The sequence below is a fragment of the Xyrauchen texanus genome, chromosome 2, assembly GCF_025860055.1.
Source record: "Xyrauchen texanus isolate HMW12.3.18 chromosome 2, RBS_HiC_50CHRs, whole genome shotgun sequence".
In the NCBI taxonomy this organism is placed as follows: Eukaryota; Metazoa; Chordata; class Actinopteri; order Cypriniformes; family Catostomidae; genus Xyrauchen; species Xyrauchen texanus.
The window spans coordinates 56,795,023-56,821,227 of record NC_068277.1 but is presented as its reverse complement, the minus strand read 5'-3'; positions in this window follow the sequence as shown (position 1 = coordinate 56,821,227).

The following is a 26,205-nucleotide window of genomic DNA, read 5'->3' as shown; positions in this document are numbered from 1 at the left end:
CGGCTGATGTAATCATTAGATGCACCTGCGGCCAGGCTATAAATGGATACGTCACCAGGTGTCGTCAGATACTTCTTTTTGAAGAGCAGTCCTGGGACGTCCCAGTGCGGCAAAGAAGTGCAGCATCCCGTTCCACTTTTTTCAGGGAACAAGGGTTACACATGTAACCTGAGACTTTCCCTTTACAAAAAGCTTCACTTTGATGCTGCGCTTTTGCTAAGCGCTATGGGGAACGCAATACCCACGCCGCCGCACTGGGGCTGTCCAGACCCCTACGGTTGTGGTGTGCTCACAAGAATGCGAGAGGTTTCTTGAGCTTGAGATGTCGACTCAAGGGCGTAAGTGCCCGGAGCTGCATAAACATCTAAACCATAAAATTTGATTAATGTGTGCGGAGAGGACCAACCTGCCGCACCACAAACTTGTTCGGTGTCAACTCAAGGGCGTAAGAGCCCAGAGTGGCAAGAACATCCAAACTATAAAAGTTTAATGAATGTGCACGGAGAGGACCAACCTGCCGCACCACAAACTTGTTGCAGAGGGAGACCTCTAGCCAAGGCTTTAGAGGAGGAGAGCCCTCTGGTAGAGTGCGCCCTAAAACCTACTGGCGAAGCTTGACCGCGCGCCTCGTAGGCCCGGGCAGTAAGGTCCCTCAACCAAAGTGACAGCCCGGTCACGGCTTCAAAGTGAAGAACTGCTGCCCTGACTTTACGCCACTAGCAAATGCGGTGGACATAATTCTGAAGGGCACAGACTGGACAAAGTCTGAGTAGTCTTTAGCTGCTCCGGCATTACAAACGGCAGGGATTAGAAGGCTTAGAGAATGACTGGCCAAGGGTCGTGAAAGGCACCTTGGGCAGGTAGTCCTTGGGCAGGTGAGGGTGCAAAGAATGCTTTTGGTCCTACCTGGGGCAACTCAAAACAGGCCGGCAAAAGAGACAGAGCCTGTAGGTACCCAAGTCTCCTTAGAGACGTAATTTCCATATGAAAAACCATCTTGAGAGTCAGAAGTCTACCAAACGCTGACTCTAGAGGTTTTAAAAAGGGGGGTCTTACCCTATGAAGAGGTCCTAGCAAGGATGCCCACCCGCCCACCGAGGCGTGGCAAACCGAAGTGGAGGCCACATAGAACCTGGCAGTGGTGAGGCAAGTGCCCGCTGACAGTTCTTTCTACAGAGACTCCAAAACTGAAGCAAACTGGCAGTTAGCTGGTTCTGTAATATGAACTTATTAGAAGGAAACGCATGCAGGCACATTAGTGCCATTTATGCGCCACCACGATCAGCCCCCCCGGGGGGGTTATTGACTCAGGGAGAAGTAGAGGAGACATTGCGAAGAGGTCCTCTTCTGCCCTGTAAAATCTACCCAGATCAGTTTCAAGTGGAGGGAGCCCTAGCACTTGAAATGGTCTCGATAACCTCAGGAGAAAGCCCTGTGAACCTCAGTTGGTACCCTACAGGGACCAAGCATGAAAGGTTTCACAATTCGGGCCGGGGATGAATATGTCCCCTGAGCCTGAGAAAGAAGGTCCTCCCTGTTCGGAATCGACCAAGGCGAACCGTAGAGGAGAGATATTAACTCCGAGAACCATATCCTGTTCGGCCAGCGCAGCGCCATAAGTAGGAGGCAAGACCCTTGCTGGTGAACATTGGCCAAGACTCCTGGGAGCAGAGAAAACGGGGAAAGAAATGCATACAGACGCACTCTGGGTCATGTATGTGTCTTAACGTCCAGACCCAAGGGGTCTGGGTCATTTCAGGGAGAAGTAGAGGAGACATTGCGCTATTCATAGAGGCAAAGAGGTCCACTTCTGCCCTAAGATCTCACCCAAACTTGTTCCAAGTGGAAAAAGCCTGGCATTTAAAAAGGTCTCGATAACCTCAGGAGAAAGCCCTGTGTCCCTCAGTTGGTACCCTTAGGGGCCAAACATGAAAGATTCCACAATTCGGGGCAGGGATGAAATATTGCCCTGTGCCTGAGATAGAAGATCCTTCCTGTTCGGAATCGCCCAAGGCGAGCCGTCGAGGGAAGAAATTAGCTCCGAGTACCAAGCCCTGTTCGGCCAGCGCAGTGCTATCAGCAAGAGGCAAAAACCCTTGCTGGCGAACTCTGGGCAACTACTACCTTAGGGTGGAGTTCTTAACTCCCCCGTTGGTATTTTCTGTCTGGACCGTAAATCTGCTCCCATATACGGGCATCCAGGGATATAACTGACCTGAGTGACAGGAGCTTACCCTGGGCCCTAAGGAGAATCCGACATGTCAGAAATACAGCTGACAAGAACGTGGGTCTCCTTGATGATTTATGTAAGAGGCTACCACTGTATTGTCCACCCGCACCAAGACATGGCAGCCTCAGGAGGAGGTATTTCAGGGCCAGAAATACAGCCATTAACCCGAGACAGTGACTGTGACAACCGAGCTGACGACCCTCCTATCCCCTTAAGCTGGACGACCACTTAAGGCCGCTACCCCGCCCGTCAGGGACGCGTCTGTCGTTAGCAGTCTGCGACAACAAGACGCACCTAGAGTGGGACCCAAGGCAGAAAACCGGGGTCTGAACCACATAGAAAGGGAACGAAGCCTGAGGCAAGTAACCCTTTTTAGCCTAGGGTTTTGGCCCTTGGAAGAAATCCCCTGGCTTTTGGCCACAACAAAAACGGTCTCATGAGCAGAAGGTCCAGAGGGATCACCGTGGACGCAGTCGCTCTGAGACCTGGAAATCGTTGATACTGATAAGAGTGCAACCTTGACCTAGCCTGATTTTGCTCAGGGTGATCTGAATGGACTCAATCCTTGCGGGAGACAGTTGTGCCCGCATTGTGATTGAACTCCATACGATGCCCCGATAGACAGTGTTCTGAGTGGGAGAGAGGACGCTTTTCTTGGCGTTGAGCCTCAACCCCAGAGAAACAGATGAGCTAAGACGATGTACCTGTGCTGAACTGACAGTTCCTGGAACTGCGCTAGGATCAGCCAGTCGTCTACATAATTCAGAATGCAGATGCCCCGGAGTCGCAAAGAGCCAGCGCTACATCATGCATTGTGAATGTGCGGGTAAAAAGGGCTAGGCTGAGTGAAAGAACCTGACCCTGGAAGACTTCGCCCCCGGAAGTGAACCTCAGGAACTTTCCATGTTGTGGCAGAACTTCTAAATGAAGTATAGAAGTGCGTCATAAGATCGATGGTGACCAGCCAAACGAGTTGTAGGGCTTGAGACACGACCGTCTTGACAGGCATCATCTTGGACTTGAACACCCACGGGTAGTTCAAGCTTTAAGATCTAAGCCAGACGCCACCCCTCACCCTCCATGGGAAACGGGAAGTATTTCGTGTAATAACCTAACTCTCTCTCTGGAAGGGGAACACATACCATGGCCCCTTTAAACAGGAGATTGAGTTTTTTTTTTACATAAAAAGAAATCCGGTTCACGGTAGTGAGAACACGCCGTTGAAACACGGAAAAGCGGCGAGTTAATTAAATCCTGACGCCCTTATAAGACCCACAGAAAAGAATATATCCGGCAGAAGTTTCCACGCTGCCAGGATCTCTGAGATGGATATTATATTTTAACACTTCCTGTTGAGGGGTTGTCGAGTGTTTCGTGTCCTGAATAAAATGCAGGAACAGCGAAAACACCCAATTTTGACGGAAGTCTCTGCAACCCGAAACACCAAGAGGTGGCGGGAATGGAGAGGCTTCGAGGGGGTACCGGGAGGGGTGAAGTGAAGCATGCGACCGGCGGCATCACTGAATACTGCCGTGCCTCAGCACCCACGATAGTCGAATATAATGACGTCGAGGGTATGTGAACACGGGAAGAAAATATATATATATATATATATATATATATATATATATATATATATATATATATATATATTTATTTATTTTTTATTTTTTTATTTTTTTATTATTTGGGGGTTCTCCATGAGCGAAAAAGCTCTTCATGGAGGTTATCAAAGAAGGGAAGGGACCCATGAGGCGTTCCCTTTCTTCGACTGGAAGATAAAATCTATCCCCTAATTTGGAGCGTTTGGGGGTCTCTTTTTCGCGTGGCCAGTCCAATCTGGCAACCGCACGAGTAACAACATCGAGCAATTCCTCCGTAGATTTTTTTATCGCGGACGGAAAGCTCGGAGGCGGGAAGAGAATCGCGATCCACCTCATGATCCGAAGAAGCGTCGAGATCATGTGAAGGACCAGCTGGGTTTGGGGAGAGTGAGAGAAAGGGATCAACCCGTCTCTTGCTCCTCAGCCAAATCCATGCAAGAGCCCCACGAACGATCTTTTTTTTTTTTGTGAGTGCTGACTCCCGGAAGCAAGCGAGGCGAGCATGACGCACTCTGCCTGTTAAAGCAAATCGCAGTGCTCGCACCCACCCTGCTGCAACGCGAGAGCAGCGTGCTCTTACCCCAAACAAACAGAGCAAAAACTGATGTGTGCTGTCTTCAGCTATAGAACGAGAAGAGGGGAACACGCACCGTTTGCGGCTTTCAGTCATTCTCTCTTTTTTTTCTTTCTTTTTTAGAAATATATATATATATAATATTTTCTAAACAGAAGAGAAAAGAGAACAATGTTCACTGCACACTGCCTAACTGATTCTAACTCCTAACTGAGGAAAGAAAGTTTTGACAGGGTTTGTGAAACACACAGAAACAGCATCGCTCTGAAAAAAGAGTTTTAACGACACCTGGTGACCTATCCATTTATAGCCTGGCCGCAGGTGCATCTAATGATTACATCATCCGAGGCTATAAATTCCGGTCAATGTTCATTGACGTGTTACACACACTATTTCAGCTCGGTTCAGAGCTAGAGCTGTTTCCCGTAGCGCTTAGCAGCGCAGCATCGTAGTGAAGCTTTTTGTAAAGGGAACTGATGAGAAATTACTGGTAAGATCAGTCTAATCTTAAAAGATGCTTTTGGGCCGTTGAGAGCTGTTTCAAGAAGTTTATAAACTGTATTATATAATAATGATTACAATCAAGTTGTAATGATGCATTTTGACTTTTCATGCACTTTATAGCTGAATTTATGTGAAAACACTGAAAAGTCATGTTTATTGTAAAAATTGGTAATCTTGATGAGATATGACTCCAAAAAGATGTGTCATCTTAAAAAGATGTAAATTGGCCTTGGAGAGCTGTTTCAAGACATTTGCACATTTCTTTCTTAAAAATAAGATTTCTTCTTTATAATGATTGTATATCTCTTTTAATGCATGCAAACATGTTGTAATGATGCATTTTGACCTCTCATGCACAGTATAGTTGCCTAAGAGTGAAAAACTGAAAAGTTATGTTCAAATGAAAAAGTAGTGAAAACTGATGAGAAATTACTGGTAAGATCAGTCTAATCTTATAAAGATGCTTTTGGGCCTTTGAGAGCTGTTTCAAGAAGTTTATACACTGTATTATATAACAATGCATACAAACAAGTTGTAATGATGCATTTTGACTTTTCATGCACTTTATAGCTGCATTTATGTAAAAATACTGAAAAGTCATGTTTATTGTAAAAACTGGTAATCTTGATGAGATATGACTCCAAAAAGACGTGTGATCTTAAAAAGATGTAATTTGGCCTTGGAGAGCTGTTTCAAGACTTTTGCACATTTCTTTCTTAAAAATAAGATTTCTTCTTTATAATGATTGTATATCTCTTGTAATGCATGCAAACATGTTGTAATTATGCATTTTGACCTCTCATGCACAATATAGATGCCTAAGAGTGAAAAACTGAAACGTTCCCTTTACAAAAAGCTTCACTTGATGAAGATGCTGCGCTTTTGATAAGCGCTACGGGGAACAACTCTAGCTGTGAACCGAGCTGAAAAATTTGTGTAACACGTCAATGAACATTGACCGAAATTTATAGCCTCGGCTGATGTAATAATTTCTGTAGGAGCTGTTGGAAATGTTTTAGCGGGACCACGGCGCCTGGCTTGAAGGAAGCAAGGCATTTCAGCACTGACTGAGCACGCTCGTTGGAGAGACATGCTGTCATTGGGACTGAGTCTAACTCCAGACCGAGAAAAGAGATGCTCTGGACCGGGGAGAGCTTGCTCTTTTCCCAGTTGACCTGAAGCCCCAAACGGCTGAGGTGGCTGAGCACCTGGTCTCTGTGTGCGCATAGTAACTCTCGGGAGTGGGCCAGTATGAGCCAGTCGTCGAGGTAATTGAGTATGCGTATGCCGGCTTCTCGGAGCGGGGCAAGAGCTGCCTCTGCGACTTTCGTGAAGACGCGAGGGGACAGAGACAGGCCGAAGGGGAGGACTTTGTACTGATACGTCTGGCCGTCGAACGTGAACTTTAGGAAGGGTCGATGTCGAGGGCGAATTGAGACGTGGAAGTACGCATCCTTCAGGTCTACCGCTGTGAACCAATCTAGATGCCGGACGCCAGATAAAATTTGTTTCTGGGTGAGCATTTTGAACGGGAGTTTGGACAAGGTCCGATTGAAAACTCGCAGGTCCAAGATCGGTCGTAAGCCGCCGCCTTTCTTGGGTACAACGAAGTAAGGGCTGTAGAAACCCTTCTTCGTTTCGGTTGGAGGGACAGGCTCTATCGCGTCCTTTAATAGAAGGGAGGCGATTTCTTCGTGCAGGGAATGGGCATGTTGGCCGTGTACTGCGGAAAAATGTACGCCCACGAAGGGGGGCGGAGACCTGGCAAACTGAATTGCGTAACCGAGTCGAATGGTCCGGTGCAGCCAGCGTGACGGGTTGGGCAGTGAAAGCCACGCCTCTAAACTCCGTGCTAGGGGCACCAAGGGGACGAGTTTTTTGAACGTACCCGGCAGGGCTTCGCAGAGGTGCGGAACAGGTAACGCGGCGTCGGGAGGCAACGTGGCGTCCCGAGGCTCTGGTGCTGAGAATAAACTCAAAGCACTCACCTTGCTCCGCGCATCCGGCAGGGGGCGGGTTCGTGACTGAGGAGGAGGTCTGATGCTGGCGTCCTCTGGACTCGTCTGAACCGGCCGGCCGGGGAACAGTCTTGGGGCTGAAGGCGGGGACACCGCGTCCATGGAGCCGGGACTGTTGAGGCCTGAAAGCAGAGTGCCGTGAGAACGGCATTTGCGGGCCATGTGCCCCAGAGACAAAGGAAATAGCTCTTTTATTGAGAATGTGGGTACCGCAGCCCTTGTTAGGGGGTGCGGCAAATGAAAAAACAAAGGATTCTCCTCCCGGCCCTCCACCGGGGGATGGAGCGGTCTTACCACCTCCGGAGCTAACGTCTTGGGCTCTGGGTGCATTGTCTCAGGAGAGCCTGGGAGCCTTCCGGGTCCTCGAGGGGGTCCGTGAGACAGGGGGCGTGCGCTTCCCGCGGTTTGCTCGACGCTGGGGCTGAGAGCTGGGCCCGGGTTGAGGCGGAGCAGGAGCTTGCCTTCTGGCAGCGGGAGGACGCCCTCGGCGTCCAGACGGGGCATGGGCCGTGGCGGCAGGCTTGCGGCGAGGCATGATGTGAGAGATGGCCTCCGTCTGCTTCTTTACCATGGAGAACTGCTGGGCAAAGTCCTCGACGGTGTCGCCGAAGAGGCCGAACTGGGAGACAGGGGCGTTGAGGAAGCGAGTCTTGTCGGCTTCACGCATCTCGACCATGTTCAGCCACAGTTGACGTTACTGGACAACTAGCGTGGCCATCACCTGCCCGAGCGCTTGCGCTGTGACCTTCGTCGCTCTCAGGGCGAGGTCGGTCGCTGAGCGCAGTTCCTGCAGCGTGTCGGGATCAGGGCCACCCCCGTGCATGTCGCGTAGTGCCTTGGCTTGGTAGACCTGCAGGAGAGCCATGGCACGCAGGGCGGAAGCGGCGCGTCCGGTGGCGCTGTAACGTTATGTTCAAATGAAAAAGTAGTGAAAACTGATGAGAAATTACTGCTAAGATCAGTCTAATTATAAAAAGTTGATTTTGGGCATTTAAGAGCTGTTTCAAGAAGTTTGCACATTTCCACTAGATACAAAGATTTCTTCATTATAATGAATGTATATCTCTTATAAAGCATGCAAACATGTTATAATGATGCATTTTGACCTCTTATGCACAGTATAGATTCCTAAGAGTGAAAAACTGAAAAGTTATGTTCAAATGAAAAAGTAGTGAAAACTGATGAGAAATTACTGGTGAGATCAGTCTAATCTTAAAAAGATGCTTTTGGGCCGTTGAGAGCTGTTACAAGAAGTTTGCACATTTCCACTAGATACAAAGATTTCTTCATTATAATGATTGTATATCTCTTATAATGCATGCAAACATGTTATAATGATGCATTTTGACCTCTCATGCACAGTATAGATTCCTGAGAGTGAAAAACTGAAAAGTTATGTTCAAATGAAAAAGTAGTGAAAACTGATGAGAAATTACTGGTAAGATCAGTCTAATTTTAAAAAGTTGATTTTGGGCAGTTGAGAGCTGTTTCAAGAAGTTTGCACATTTCCACTTGATACAAAGATTTCTTCGTTATAATGATTGTATATCTCTTATAATGCATGCAAACATGTTATAATGATGCATTTTGACCTCTAATGCTTAATATAGATGCCTAAGAGTGAAAAACTGAAACGTTATGTTCAAATGAAAAAGTAGTGAAAACTGATGAGAAATTACTGGTGAGATCAGTCTAATCTTAAAAAGCTGCTTTTGGGCCATTGAGAGCTGTTTCAAGAAGTTTGCACATTTCCAATAGATACAAAGATTTCTTCATTATAATGATTGTATATCTCTTATAATGCATGCAAACATGTTATAATGATGCATTTTGACCTCTCATGCACAGTATAGATTCCTGAGAGTGAAAAACTGAAAAGTTATGTTCAAATGAAAAAGTAGTGAAAACTGATGAGAAATTACTGGTAAGATAAGTCTAATTATAAAAAGTTGATTTTGGGCAGTTGAGGACTGTTTCAAGAAGTTTGCACATTTCCACTAGATACAAAGATTTCTTCATTATAATGATTGTATATCTTGTATAATGCATTCAAAAATGTTGTAATGATGCATTTTGACTTCTCATGTTTTTCACGCTTAGATGCCTAAGCGTGAAAAACTGAAAGTTATGTTCAAATGAAAAAGTAGTGAAAACTGATGAGAAATTACTGGTGAGATCAGTCTAATCTTAAAAAGATGCTTTTGGGCCGTTGAGAGCTGTTTCAAGAAGTTTGCACATTTCCACTAGATACAAAGATTTTTTCATTATAATGATTGTACATCTCTTATAATGCATGCAAACATGTTATAATGATGCATTTTGACCTCTCATGCACAGTATAGATTCCTAAGAGTGAAAAACTGAAAACTGATGGGAAATTACTGGTGAGATCAGTCTAATCTTAAAAAGATGCTTTTGTGCCGTTGAGAGCTGTTTCAAGAAGTTTATACACTGTATTATATAATAATGCATAAAAACATGTTGTAATGATGCATTTTGACTTTTCATGCACTTTATAGCTGAATTTATGTGAAAATACTGAAAAGTCATGTTTATTGTAAAAATTGATAATCTTGTTGAGATATGACCCCAAAATGATGTGTCATCTTCAAAAGATGTAATTTGGCCTTGGAGAGCTGTTTCAAGACATTTGCACATTTATTTCTTAAAAATAAGATTTCTTCTTTATAATGATTGTATATATCTTGTAATGCATGCAAACATGTTGTAATGATATATTTTGACCTCTCAGGCACAATATAGATGCCTAAGAGTGAAAAACTGAAACATTATGTTCAAATGAAAAAGTAGTGAAAACTGATGAGAAATTACTGGTAAGTTCAGTCTAATTATAAAAAGTTGATTTTGGGCATTAAAGAGCTGTTTCAAGAAGTTTGCACATTTCCACTAGATACAAAGATTTCTTCCTTTTTAATGAATGTATATCTCTTATAAAGCATGCAAACATGTTATAATGATGCATTTTGACCTCTTATGCACAGTATAGATTCCTAAGAGTGAAAAACTGAAAAGTTATGTTCAAATGAAAAAGTAGTGAAAACTGATGAGAAATTACTGGTGAGATCAGTCTAATCTTAAAAAGATGCTTTTGGGCCGTTGAGAGCTGTTTCAAGAAGTTTGCACATTTCCACTTGATACAAAGATTTCTTCATTATAATGATTGTATATCTCTTATAATGCATGCAAACATGTTGTAATGATGCATTTTGACCTCTAATGCTTAATATGCTTAATAATAATAATAATAATAATAATAATAATGCTTTAAAGCCGCTGAGAGCTGTTTCAAGAAGTTTATACACTGTATTATATAATAATGCATAAAAACATGTTGTAATGATGCATTTTCACTTTTCATGCACTTTATAGCTGCATTTATGTGAAAATACTGAAAAGTCATTTTTATTGTAAAAATGTATAATCTTGTTGAGATATGACCCCAAAAAGATGTGTCATCTTAAAAAGATGTAATTTGGCCTTGGAGAGCTGTTTCAAGACATTTGCACAATTCTTTCTTAAAAATAAGATTTCTTCTTTATAATGATTGTATATATCTTGTAATGCATGCAAACATGTTGTAATGATATATTTTGACCTCTCAGGCACAATATAGATGCCTAAGAGTGAAAATCTGAAACATTATGTTCAAATGAAAAAGTAGTGAAAACTGATGAGAAATTACTGGTAAGATCAGTCTATTTATAAAAAGTTGATTTTGGGCATTTCAGAATTGTTTCAAGAAGTTTGCACATTTCCACTTGATACAAAGATTTCTTCGTTATAATGATTGTATATCTCTTATAATGCATGCAAACATGTTATAATGATGCATTTTGACCTCTAATGCTTAATATAGATGCCTAAGAGTGAAAAACTGAAAAGTTATGTTCAAATGAAAAAGTAGTGAAAACTTATGAGAAATTACTGCTAAGATCAGTCTAATTATAAAAAGTTGATTTTGGGCATTTAAGAGCTGTTTCAAGAAGTTTTCACATTTCCACTAGAAGGCTCTGGAGGCAGAGCCATAGGAGGCTCGGGAGGCGGAGCCGTAGGAGGCTCGGGAGGCGGAGCCCTGGAAGGCTCTGGAGGCGGAGTCATGGGAGGCTCGGGAAGCAGAGCCATGGGAGGCTCGGGAGGCATGGCCGTAGAAGGCCCTGGAGGCGGATCCGTAGAAAGCAGAGCCGTGGAAGGCTCAGGAATTGAAGCCATGGGAGTCTCGAGGGGCGTAACCGAGGAAGGCTCGAGGGGCGGAGCCCTGGATGGCTCGAGGGGCTGAGCAGTGGAAGGCTCAGGAGGCGTAGCCGTGGAAGGCTCAAGAGGGGGAGCCGTGGAAGGCTCGAGGGGCGGAGCCCTGGGAGGCTCAAGAGGCGGAGCCCTGGGAGGCTCGAGAGTCAGAGCCCTGGGAGGCTCGAGGTGCGCTGGCTCTTGGACGGTCGAAGCTACTGGCGCTGGCTCTTGGACGGTCGAGGCTACTGGCACTGGCCCTGGGACGGTCGAGGCTACAGGCACTGGCTCTGGGACGGTCGAGGCTACAGGCGCTGACTCTGGGACGGTCGAGGCTACAGGCGCTGGCTCACTGACGTTCGAGGCTACAGGCGCTGGCTCACTGACGTTCGGAGGCTGGAGGGCAGAGGCCTTTCCTTTTCTCCTCCTCCTTCGGGCGGACGAGGCTGGCAACGCTGGATCGCTGATGTGGCTGGCATGGGCTCTGGCTCACAGACCGTGGCAGGCGTGGGCTCTGGCTCGCAGACCGTGGCAGGCATGGGCTCTGGCTCACAGACTGTGGCAGGCGTGGGCTCTGGCTCGCAGACCGTGGCAGGCGTGGGCTCTGGCTCGCAGACCGTGGCAGGCATGGGCGCTGGCTCGCAGACCGTGGCTGCCGTGAGCTGGGAAGCGGAAGCCATTCTTCTCCTCCTCCTCGGAGCGGACGAAGTTGGCAGCGCTGGCTCGTTAATCAAGGCAGGCGTGGGGGTTGGCTTGCTGGCAGGTGGGGCAGGCGAAACAGGATGAGCCATGGACGACTGGAGGGTCACCACTGTGGGAGGAGAGGCAGGATCCTCCTCCACAACATCCACTGTGAAAGGCGAGCCGCATGCCAGCAGCGTCTCCCCCACAAAATCGCCAGTGGCAACCGCTCCCTGAGGGAACTGTTCAGGTTGCCGCGAAAGAAAACTACCAGGGAGGAGTCCGGGAAGTCCGCGACACTCGCCAGATCAAGGAAATCGCAGATATGGTCTTCAACCGGACGGTCCTCTTGTTTGAGGCTGAGGAGTTTAAAGTTTGCCTGTTGTACCGCTAGATCCATTTGCGGTCGTTCGTTCTGTTATGATATATGCAGGAGGAGACAGACAAGGGGCTGGATCTAAGTGTGGTTTTATTTTAAAACTGAAAGTGAATACAAAATAAACAGGAACAAAAGAAAACGTCCACGGGGGAAAAACTGAAACAAAAACACGAGCACAACGGAAGAACACGGAACTAGGGAAACACACGGCTGGAACGAACACGGGAAGACAGGCAAGGTAGGCAAAACATAGGAGCGTAAACATACAAACATCTACCAACAAGCATCAACGAACGACAAGGGATAGAGGAACAAACAGGGTTTAAATACTCAGACAAACTAATGACTAAATGATATACAGGTGAGAACAATGAAGTGCATGGGCAGTGATGAAGGCAGGGAACTATGGGAAATGTAGTGCATGACAATAGACAAGTGAAACACGGGGCAGACAACAGGGGATCGTGACACTTATGCCCTTGAGTCGACATCTCAGCTCATGCCTGAACAAGTTTGTGATGCGGCAGGCTGGTCCTCTCCGCACACATTCATTGGACATTTATAGTTTGGATGTTCTGCACTCTTATGCCCTTGAGTCGACATCTCAGCTCATGCCTGAACAAGTTTGTGATGCGGCAGGCTGGCCTCTCCGCACACATTCATCAAAATTATGCCCTTGAGTCGACATCTGAAGCTCATGTCTGAGACCTCTCACGTTTTGTGAGTACACTGCACAACCGTAGGGGTCCGGACAGCCCCGGCGTGGGTATTGCGTTCCCCATAGCGCTTAGCAAAAGCGCAGCATCATAGTGAAGCTTTTTGTAAAGGGAACATCTCGGGTTACATGTGTTTTTTCATTTCGTTTTTGTTTTTCTTTTTGTTTTGTCTTTCCTATTTGTTGTCTATATATGCTTTATTTTATACTATGTGTTGGAATGACAATTGTCAATTTGACTGGCATAATAAAAAAAAACTCCAGTCTTCAATGTCACACGATCCTTCAGAAATCATCGTAAAATGTTGATTTTGTGCTCAACTATTATCAATTATTATTGGTGCTCAATTATTAGGAATGGTTCTTATTTTTTAATCAATGTTTAAAAATGTTTTCGTGCTTAATATTTTTGTGGAAACTATTATATTTATGTGTGGATTCTTTGATGAATAGAAATGTTAAAAGAACAACATTTATTTGAAATAGAAATCTTTTTAACCATATAAATGTATTTTACTGTCTCCTTTGATCAATTTAATGTGTCCTTGCTGAATAAAAGTATTATTTATATATATATATATATATATATATATATATATATATATATATACTGTATATATAATTTTATATAAAGCAGCACAACTGTTTTCAACTGATAATAATAGTGAATTTTCCTTGAGCAGCATATTAGAATGATTTCTTAAGGATTGTGTGACACTGCAGACTGAAGTAATGATGCTGAAAATTCAGCTTTGATCACAGGAATAAATTACAGTTTACTATATATTCAAATAGAAAACAAGTTTTACATTGGAATAAAATTTCACACTTACTGTTTTACTGAATGTTTGATCAAATAAATGCAGCCTTGGTGAGCAGAAGAGACTAATTTCAGAAACATAAAAAAATCTTAATGTTATCAAACTTTTGACTAGTACTAATATATATTATATATTTGTGTATATGTGTGTATATGTGAAAACTCATGACTCAATGAATTAAGAAGCCAAAATGATTTTACTTTTGAAATGTAATTACTGTGTAGTATCGAACATCCATTAACACAAATAATGTACCACACAGAATAATAGACTTGAGAAGCCCGACTTCCAGAAAAGCAGATACTTCTTCTCCAAACAGGAGTAGGAAAACAAGGGTGTGTGGCATATAACAAATATTTCTGAAATGGAACTTCAAAATCAAAAGTCCAGAAATCTTTTGGTTTGGGTGAAAGGGACCCTGGCTCAAAACCAGTGTCATCACTACTGCCATTTGTTTCATGATTTCATTCACGAGTAAACCCTAAACAGTGCAGATGTTGTGTCTATTTAATTTAACAAAAGTGTATACAGCCTTTGCAGTGATCTTGTTTTCTATCTGCTTACTAAGCTCTGTCCAGAAGCTCTGATTAGGAGTAGCTATGTTGCCATTTTGGACTTATGGCCTCTTTTGATGAACACAGGACTGTGAAAATGGAATCTCTGTCAACTTCTGGTTTCTTGGGCATCTGCCATAAGCAAAACATAATTACCCACTTAAATAATCCTGACTCAAAAAATGTCATGTTCAGTATAAACTTGTTTTCATTACTGTATTGGTCTGAATATAGTAATAATACATAAGGATAATGTATCTTATATTAGGACCAATATGGTAATGTTGACCCTTGGATGCACAATGTATTAAAAAAAACTAACATGGGTCACATGTAAAACTGTAATTAGCATGTATTAGTATTAGCAATGAGTGTTCTGTTCAATAAACATTGACAATCTTAGCTCTCTTGAATGTCACATTGTACCATTATTCTTGAAGTTAACAAATACTATTGTAACTGGCAGTGTTAAAACATTGTACTTACATTGGCTAGAAATATAATTTAGAAACTACATTTGTAGTTTGATTTATATGGATTTATCTCTACTAACTCTACACTAATTTCCACAAGAGCATCTTAAACAGAAGTGTCACTTGACCCTAGTGCATTGAGCATTATTAATTAAAGCAAACATGGGCCAAATAATAATAAGTAGAATGCATACGGCAATCGATATAATGGAAGACATCCAGGGCGCGAACCACCAGTGAAGTGTAGCAGATGATACTTTTTATGTAAATAAATAAAAAGTTTAATCAGGAAACACCAGTGAATGAACTAAAGATAATTGTTTATTGAATAAATGATGTGATGATTAGTCTTGACAGAAATTCTTCGGCAATTTGACTCTAAAAGTGTGTTCACATGGAGGAGATTTGCGCTTTTGTTCTCGTGCCCAGAGCTGGCGAAAGTGAGTGACAGAAAAAGAGTCCGACAGACACCAGATGAATATTGAGCTGCTGCTGTCTGAACACCAATACGTTTTTAATAAACACCATAGTGACTACAAAAACATTGATAAGGATTTGTTGTTGTATCTTCATCCATCTTCATCCAACATTTTGGCAAGAGTTTGAAATGACAAACCTGAAATAAAATGACTACACACAAAACAAGAATAGATTTTAGAAATATATAATATAGTAGCCTAATATATAGTAATCAGAATGACCGAGGCTGCTATTACTACTAACCTACATTAAGTGATCTATTCTGTCAGTATTGTATTCAATAAATATCAGCATTTATAATTCGCCTGTAATTCTAATATTTTAAAAACTGAAGCAGCACAAATTAAACTTTTACCGACACAAACCAGCACAAACGAAGCACAAAAAAAAAAAGAAACTATTTGGGGTGAATTTGGAGCATGTGGGGGGGCTGGTGACATCAACGCCTAGAATTCAATGTCTAATATTTTAAAAACTGAAGCAGCACAAACGAAACTTTTACTGGCACAAATCAGCACAAACGAAGCACAAACAAACGAGACTATTTGGGGTGAATTTGGAGCATGTGGGGGGCTGAGTGACCTCAGAATGACCTATAAATATTCTTTTAATATCTAAAAAACCAAAGCAGCACAAATGAAAGTTTTTACAGCACAAACCAGCACAAACGAAGCACAAACGATTGAGAATATTTTGCCGAAGCTTTGCGTTGGGTGGGGGGCCAACTTCACGCAGGTTAAAAGAGACCTCCATTATTCCACAATGCCCACTTTGATCCTGAAAGGATCACGTAGCCTTCTCAAACAACTTCAGTATTAGGTATACGTACATAATGGAGCATGGTGATATTATGCGTGTTTATCATCACATTCAACTTTTGCATTAGTAATTGAAGCAAACATGGGCCAAATAATAATAAGTAGAATGCATACGGCAATCGATATAATGGAAGACATCCAGGGCGCGAACCACCCAAACACATTGAAACATTTTCCCATATTCCCTGATCTCCGGTGTTATCAGCTAATGCTTTATTCAACTTATCCATTTCCTTTCATACCTTCATGAATTCACCATGATCATCAGTGTGACCCGGGATGTATGTACAGCATTTGTCACCAAACATTTTACATACTCCTCCTCCATCTTTAGCCAAGAGGTAATCCAAACATTTAATACCTCTTGGCTGTCCAACACTGTCTAGATATACTTCAGGGTCACTGGAGGCATCACCTTCTAGGTACCTACGTTTCCGGGGGTTTACCCATACCTTCCCAACAGAAACATTTTCCTGTAACATTACCATAAACCATAAACCATCATACATTATTTCTAGGAATTGGAATTACACTTGTGACTTCTTGCTGTTTTGTTGATACTGAACGGTCATAGGCAAGCACGACCGCCTGCCATATGCAGAGTGTCAGTAGGAATGTCTTCATGTTGACTGTTCCAGGTCCCTCCTCAGGTCCTCCTAATTCGCAGATTCCTGGTTGAGCACTGGCACTGCGTGTTCAGCTCCTCCTGTGCTTTCACAGTTCACCTTGAATCAGGAAGGCCCTCCTCTGGAGCAAGCATCACGCGGCTTGCGTGGATCCACTGTGGTTGAAGGTCAGTTAGCACCCCCGTTCTGGTCACTGGCAGTACAGTAGTTGAAAAGCAACCAGCATTGTGGACGACCCCACACACAAGCTCTTTACCCTCCTGCCGTCTAGCAAGAGTTACCGAAGCATTCGGGCCCTCACGGCCAGACTGTGTAACAGCTTCTTCCCTCAAGCCATCAGACTCCTCAATACTCAGAGACTGGTTTGACACACACACACACACACGTGTCCTGAGTTGCACTTTAATTACTGTCACTTTATAACTGTCTGCTACCTCAATAACTGTAATTCTATATTGTAATTAATAATCTCATAGTATGTTATGTTTACGTTTTTAGAAACTGTCATCTTTTTGCACTACTGTGTACTGGTCGGCGCTGCACTGTCTCTCACTGTGCCTATTGTCCTGTTCATTGTCAGACATTTTTTGTACTGTCCCGTACTTTTTGCACATGTTTGCACGTGCACTTTATATAGGTATATAGGTATTTTATATAGGTATTTTATTTAGTTGTGTAGTCTCATGTGGTCCTGTGTTTGTCCTATGTTGTTTTTATGTAGCATCATGGTCCTGGAGGAACGTTGTCTCATTTCACTGTGTACTGTACTAACTGTATATGGTTGAAACGACAATAAAAACCACTTGACTTGACTTGACATGAGATTGATAGTTCAGTTTCACCCATTGCAGCTTTTCTTTTGATGCCTTGAAGCCAGCCTTCGCTAATACATTGCACACAATAGTTGAAGTGGCTGTGATGTCCGGGCCGGAAAGCAGGATGTTGTCAGCATATTGCAATAGACAGGTGGCAGCTTGGTGTTCTTCAAAGTAGCGTGCACTACAGCAGAGAACACAGCAGGCGAGTCTCTAAATTCCTGGGGCATTCTGTTACTGTTGGCCTCCATATGTGAATGCGATCAGCGGCTGCGTAACAGGCATGACTGACAATGAAGAATGCAGAACACAAATTAATAATAGTAAAATGAGTGTGGTCTGCTGGAATTTAGTTAATAGTAGTGCACACATCCGGCACCACTGGTGACAATGGCATTAATTTTTTCAACTCTTGCGTTAATCACCATGTATTATTAGCTTTCTTCATAGGATTAATTGGTGATTTATATGATGAGTGAATGGGTTTCAAAATACCTTGTTTCAGACACTGTATTAATACCTTTTAATACCTTTGTTTTTCTGACAGAGGATACTGTTTGCAGTATACTGGCAAGTTAGAATGGAGTTTGGCAACATATGGTCTTACATCAATAAGGCCCGCCTCATCTTTGTGGGCGGCCCATAGCACTGGGTCGACGTTGAGCATTTCCTGTTTCGCAGCAGAAGAGTTGACAGACGTTGAGCTGCAAACTTCTCCGCAATGTCCTGTATACACAGACTGACAATATACTGAGGGAAACAGCAATTGTATGAGTTAGAATCAAAAGTTATTATTTTTATTTTCTGCATCGGATCACAGACCAGTAGGCAGAACGAAATTACAAAATCATGCATTTTAAACAAGGTTGTGTTATCTGGAGATGTTACAGGTAATTTTGGCATCATATGACACTACACATGAATGCCATTCATTCCCACAGAGTTTAGAGTGTGTCCCGTAATAGAGCCCTCATAGCAATGCATTGTTAATTAACTTTTAGATGCGCTCGCACCGATGATAAAGGTATGCGGTTTGGTAATTTTTTGCATATAGCCAATCGCATTTGCATTCTGACAATGTTAGTGAAACGATTTGATATCCATCTGGGCACTTGGTAAAAGGAAATGCAGATGTTGTACCTTCGCTCGTATCTTTCTTTGAATCTGAATCGAATACGTCCGCGGCTGCAGCAAATGAGTTGCCTTTAAATTGTGTTAAATCGGGATACAACAGTGTGCTTGGTGTCTTTGGGAGGTTAGGGGTTAAAGCTTTGTTCACGACAATATCATATTTAGGCGGCTCGTTTTGAAACATTGTGCATTCGTTTTGAACTCACTGTGTGCATTTGATTGGTCTCTTTTCATTCAGGAACTTTGTCCCAGAATGGTTTTATTTTCTTCCAAACCTCGTATGACTCTTTTATGTATTTATAATCCCACTGATGGTCCTTTCACCCTTTTTAACCATAGATTTGGATTTACTTATGAATTGATCTAATTAAGTTTTTTTCCTTTTTTTCTTTCTCCTTTCTCTGACCACCCAGCCAAATTGCTGATATAGGACTTGGTATTATAATCTTGTTTATTGCAAAACATCCATTTCGTTCGATAGAGGATTCTTATTTCCTGTCCCATAATGTCACCCTTTTAATAATAATAATACAAACAATTTCCCGATCGACAAGGTTCATGCAGAACAATAATGCAGATCAAATTCTCTCCGTCTTTTCCTTAGGACAATTTCCGTCCTCTTCTTATTCATACCAGAATAAGGATATCCTTTAAACTACTGCTGTGGTATTGGGGTTTTTCCTATTTATAATAGAGCAAAAACCTTCCTTCCTATTTATAATAGGGCAAAATCATCCTTGAGAAGGGCCCCCCTGAGCAGAGTTATTAATGGAGTTAATATCGAGCCAAATTAAATTAAGTTTTATTCAATCTCTCATCAGACAGGTTAATACTTGATAATTAAATCAGTCTTACCTGTCAGGAGAGATCCTGGCAAGCCCCCAAATCAGACACTAAGGGTCCCTATACATAAAACCACAACTAGATGAATAGTGTTACGTGGACTTTTGCAGGTGCAAACAAGCCCTGAAAACATTGCATAGTTCCCCACAACTGTGAAGGGGGTGGGTGAAGACGTATCTACTGTGGGAACAGGCCACACTAGCAGCGGCTTTTCTCTCTTTTTCTTCTCTCCCCACAGAGTAAAAAAAATTTCGGCTGAGGACAAATGTATTCCCGACATTACTTACATATTATACACCGATCAGCCATAACATTAAAACCAGCTGCCTAATATTGTGTAGGTCTCCCTTGTGCCGCCAAAACAGCGCCAACCAGAGATGCTATTCTGAGATGCTATTCTTCTCTCCAAAAATGCTAAGAGTGGTTATCTGAGTTACCGTAGTTGTCAGAAATAGGTATATCTCATGTCTGTCCAAGATAGAAAATGCTGTGTTGGGACATTCCATTCCAAATACATTATCAAACATCTGTTTCATATTAACTTGGAGTGTAAGAGCCCCCTCCTCTCCTTATTTCTTTCTTTCTGTATGTTTGTGTATATTGTATGAATGTGTATGACAGAGGTCCGAAGGATCCTTAGGATTCGAAGGAGCCTTTGTCATATGGAATCGTTATCTGTGATATCTGTATGTTGTAATGCGTGTTCTCGTTGGATAATACTGTAAACCTCCCTCTTAGTTTCGCACTATATCCTTGAATGCAAGACTTTAGAAGGGCGAGCTTTTCTATTCTTTATTTTGCTCCCCAACGTTGGTTCAATGCTTTGTGTTGATTCATGACTCAATAAACGACGGAGAAAAAGGCACTGCTATCGTTTAGAAGACTTTTATTTCTAACAATTGGGGGCTCGTCCGGGATTTCTCCAAACGGTAAGAATCTAAGTTTCCTTTAAATGAGGGGTTGATTCTTGCTGTTTGATGAGAAATAATTTTAAAGTATATGATTATAATGTTATGATAGTGCCGTATTGCGTTATTGAAAGACCGTGATAGGTCACCAGAGACTGGTCAGCAGAGACTGGTGACTCCTGTGTTTAATTAATGCGGAAGGGCGATAAAGGACATAATCAAGTTTATTTATCGTTAGTAGTGTACGGTCTCCTCGTGATTTTTGATAAATGTGGGAAGGTTTCCTCGTACTTCTAATGAAATACGGGAAGAACAAAGAAAGAGACTTGAATTCCTCTTTTTTGTTAGGTGATTTCCCGTAAGTTTTTGATAAACTGCGGGAAGAACGTAAAGAAGATCCGATCAATTTTCTTCGTTGTGTGATATCCTTTACTTTTGTAAGAAGGATTGTTGTGAGATATTTCATAAAAAATCTCCGTCGTTTTTTTGGGCTTTGTGAAGTGAATCAATGCACAGTTTATTATTTTTTTTCCCCTTTTTCCTCTTTCTCTATTCCTCTTCGTTCTTTGCTTCCTTTGACTAAAATGCTTTACTAACAAATGACACTGCAGCATTTTTCTTCTTTGTTTTCTATTTCATTATTTGAATTTTGTTTATTTCGTTTAGAGGTAAATATTTTTGTGTGGTTTCAAAAATGGGAAATAAAATAAATCCACCTTTATTTAATGAATTTCCGAAAGATTTTATGGATAGCAATAATCAAGCCTTTTTTACGGAACCTTATCTATCAAATTTAGCTGGCTGGTCAGATGGTAAAATACAATTCGATCCATTTCCGCGCGAAGGATCCTTTAGTGATACAGACATGTCTGCAGCGAAAGACATGATCTACGGAAACTGGGGTGATCCAGAATGGGACTTTGATTATATGAAACAATCCTATAAAACTTGGGAAATTATGAAAAAGTACTGGGATCGCGGACCTGACATAGATAAAGCGGCTGGAAAAAATTATAAAGATCGTAAATTCTCTCCCCCACGGGCTGATCTCAGCGAACAGCCTGAGGAGAGAGAAGGGAAAACTTTCTCTCCCCGTTTTCCCTCCGAGTTATGAATATCTTCAGGCTCCTATAGCGTGTGAGCCCGTGAAAAATAAACTGTATCATGATTTGAAGGCTGCGACTGCAATTCCGTTCGTGGAAACTGCAGAAGGATTTAAGGTTCACCCGTTGCCTCTGGCTGATGTTATAGCTATCACCACGAATAATTTTTTAACGATGACAATTGATGACCTTGATAAGCGTTTACGTGAGCTTTCCTCTGCTGGAGCCTTTGCTTCCTCCAACGGAAAAACTCTGATACTGTTACAGGTTGATGCTGCGGCTCAGAAAAATCCGTTCTTTCACACAAAAAAGCATGTTAAATGTTACTGCTGCGGTCGCTCGGGGCATCTTGCAAAGTCTTGCAGACAAAGGGCTCATCTCAGTGCACAGTCAGTCTCACAGCCTGAGGGGAGAGGAAAAAGCAGCAGTTTAATACAAACCAGATGTGTACACGCTCAAATGTCTATGACAGAAAACCCCCTCTTTCGTTTTCTCCTAGCCACAGACAGAGTGTAACAGATTCAGGGAGATATCCAACTGAATGGAACCGCGCCTGACGGTGCGAGAGCAAAGAGTCTGAATTTTCACAACTTTCGTTGCAATATCCAAATAAATCAAATGTTTTGCCATTCCTTGAACTAAATGTTGACCATAAACCATACATATTTTTAATTGATAGCGGCGCTTCGGTGTCCTCGTTATCTTCTGATGTGTACTCAGGCTCCGTCACGGGAAAGCAAATTAATTCTGTGGGGATTAATAATGTTCCTGTGAAATGCGAATTGACGGCCACATTACCAATTACTTCTAAGGATGCACCGACGTTGTTTAAAATGCATTCATTTGCAATCATACCGAATTCTCCATTCTGCCTGTTAGGTAGGGACTTGATGCATAAACTTGGTATGAAATTGAATTTTGACTCTAACTCTTTGACACTTCTGTTCCCTTCAGTTTTTTCCATTACAACCGACACCGGAAGTGCTCTTGTGGAAGATTCTTCTGCAACTGTGCTGATACCAGAAATTTCGGGAGTCAACCCTCAATTGTGGGCGGAACACAAGGATAACGTAGGGTTAATAGCTATCCAGCCCTACAGGGCGAATTTGATACATAATAAGCCTGTGTTTCAGAAACAATACCCGCTTTCTAAGGATAAAGAGGAGGGGCTTAAACCTCTCGTTACTCGATTTTTGGAACAAGGCATTCTGGTGCGAACTCATTCACCTTATAATACACCAATCAATCCAATTAAGAAGGCTAATGGTACTTCACGCTTAAGGCAAGATCTAAGAAAAATTAATGATTTGATCAAACCACTTGCTCATATTGTACCAGAAGTTCAGGCTATAATTAATTCTATTCCTTCAGAACATAAATTTTATTCTGTTATTGATTTAAGCTCCGCATTTTTTCAGTAATCCTGTTCATCCTGATACTCAGCCACTGTTTGCATTTTGTTTTGAGAATTGTCAATACAGTTGGACACGTCTCCTCAAGGGTTCAGAGATTCTCCGGCTGTTTTCTCCGCTGTAGTGCACGACACATTGAAAGATGTCAAACTCCCTCCAGACACCTGCCTGCTGGTCACTGGTGCGTCTGAGGACATGTGTGCTGCTGCTTCAAAGATTGTTTGCAATGTCCTGGCTGAAGCTGGTTTCAAGGCCTCTAGAGACAAACTTCAGTGGGTGCAGAAAAAGTCACTTACCTTGGACATGAACTGTCACAAGGCCAAGTTCGTCTGTCTGCGGACAGGATCAAAGCCATCGCTACATTTAAGTATCCATCCACACGGAAGCAAATGCAAAGCTTCCTGGGACTGGTCAATTACTGCCGCCTGTGGGTGCCTATTTGCTCCATGTATGACAAAATCCTGCGAGAAGCTACGCTGGGTGACAAAGACGATATTACATGGACAAGTAAGATGAATCAAGCATTCAAACATTTGCAAGCATCACTCTTAAGGCCGCCTGCCCTTGGCCTACCCTGTTACACACAAGACTTTCATCTATACGTGTACGAAAGTGGTGGCACAGCCGCAGCAATCCTGGCCCAAGAGCATGGGGGCACTTTCCGATCCAATAGCTTATTTATCTAAGACCCTTGATTCGGTCGCTAAGGGACTTCCGCTTGTTTAGTGCAGTGGCTGCTACAGCAATCATGATACAGGATGCTGAAAAGGTTGTTTTGTCACATCCTCTTATTGTACATGTTTCTCATCAGGTAGGAGCCATTATGCTTAATATTTCGACTCAACACATGACTGCCCAATGCCGTTCCGGCTATGAGGCTATATTGTTAGCTACTGCTAATGTAACGTTGAAAGTAACTTCTGTTATTCATGGCCCTACTGTACATTTGCATAGGTTGCTGACACAAGGTGAATTTGAGAGCTGACGACCACGCACTGCCTGAACAGGATCCAAATTTCGACTGCTTGCAGGCCAGACGTTTCCACGTCTGTCCTGGAGGAGGGAATCCATTGGTATATTGATGGATCCTGCTTTAAGCCAAACGTCAATACATTTTTGTGTGGTTATGCTATTGTTGAATTGCCTAATAAAGTAATTGAAGCGTATTCACTGTCACATAAATCGGCACAAGTCGCAGAACTGATTGCTTTAACAAGAGCTTGTCAATTGGCAAAAGGTCAGTGTATCAATATATATACTGACTCCAAATATGCGTATGGCGTAGTCCATGATTTTGCTAAATTGTGAGAGGAAAGAAATTTCAAAACCTCCGAAGGAAAACCAACTTCGCATCACAACATTGTGGCCGAGCTGATTAGTGCAGCACAGCAACCATCGAAGCTTGCTGTGATTAAAGTAGCTGGTCATAAAACAGGTGAGTCTGACGAGGCCAAAGGCAACAGATTTGCGGACGAAGTAGCGAAATGGGCAGCAAAAGAAGCAATACGTAGTCCGCATGTAAATGAACAAAATAGTGAAGTGCCGATGATGAATTCATCGTTGATTAATGATTTGGATGTTAAAATCTTATAAGCGAATCCTACTCAACATGATTTGACTCATTGGGCAGCCAATGAAGTAAAACCAGATCAAGTTGGTATTTTAAGAGATAAACAAGGTAGAATCGCGCTACCAGCATCTACTGTTGTAATGCTGTGTAGACATTATCATGGTGTATCACACGTGTCAAAAGAGAAAGTGATACAAAATTTGAATCAATCATACTGCATTGCGTAACGTTCGAAGAAATACTTTGTTGATATTGGATGCTTGCCTGGTGTGTGCGCAAACAAACAGGCACAAGGCAATCAGCCATGATGCTTTACCGCATCCTGAACTTCCTTTCCAATATTTACAGATCGATTTTACACACATGCCTCCATGTGGAAATCACAAGTATTTGCTCGTGATTATTGACCGATTTACTAAGTGGCCTGAGGCTTTTCCGTGTGGAAAAGAAGACGCAAAGACAGTAGTGAAGGTTCTTGCCAAAGAAATTATACCGCGTTTCGGTATTCCAACTGTTATAACAAGCTGACAATGGAACTCCATTTGCTTCTAAAGTAACACAATTGTTAGCTAAAGAACTTAGTATTAATTGGCATTTTCATATCCCGTATCATCCTCAGTCTTCGCCAAACGTGGAACGCTTGAATAAAACGATAAAAGAACGCCTTAATAAAGCGTGTTTAGATACGGGCAGAAATTGGGTTGATTTATTGCCTGCCGTACTGACGGAAATGAGAATGTCTCCGTCAGCCACTACAAAAATGTCTTCCTTTGAAATTCTCATGGGTAGACCTTTCCCGACCCCTTGGGTCAGAGGTCGCGCTGGCAATCTTTCCACAGGTGACACGGAGGTGATCATTGCGGATTATGTGGATTCCCTTATTAAAATATTAAATGGCATAAATGATGATATCTCTCCCTCTCTGCCTGCAGAAAGCTCTACTCATTTGTTCCGAATCAGCAGGTTCTGTTGAAGTATCTGAAACCAACGAAGTTAGGTGAACCAAAGTGGGCCCAACTACTGTACTGCCGGTGACCGGAACAGGTGTGCTGACTGATCTTCAATCACAGTGGATCCACGCAAGCCGCGTGAAGCTTGCTCCAGAGGAAGGCCTTACTGATTCAAGGTGAATGGTGAAAGCACTGGAGGAGCTGAAAACGCAGCGCCAGTGCCCAACCAGAATCTTTGAATTAGGAGGACCTGAGGAGGAACCTGGAACAATCAACATGAAAACATTCCTACTGACACTCTGCATATGGCAGGTGTTTGTGCTTGCATATGCCTGTTCAGTATCAAAACAACAGCAAGGAGTCACAAGAGTAATTCCAATTACTAGAAATAATGTATGATGGTTTATGTTTTATGGTAATGTTAAAGAAAGATGTTTTTGTTACGAGGGTATGGGTAAACACCCAGAAACGAAGGTACATAGAATGTGATGCCTCAAGTGACCCTGAAGTATATTTACGGTGTTGGACAGCCAAGAGGTATTAAATGTTTGGATTAATTCTTGGCTAAAGATGGAGGAGGAATATGTAAAATATTTGGTGACAAATGCTATACATACATCCTGGGTCACATTGATGATGATGATGATGATGGTGAATTCATGAAGGTATGAAAGGAAAGGGATAAGTTGAATAAAGAATTAGCTGATAACGTCAGGGAATATGGGGACATTTTCCAATGTGTTTGGGTGGT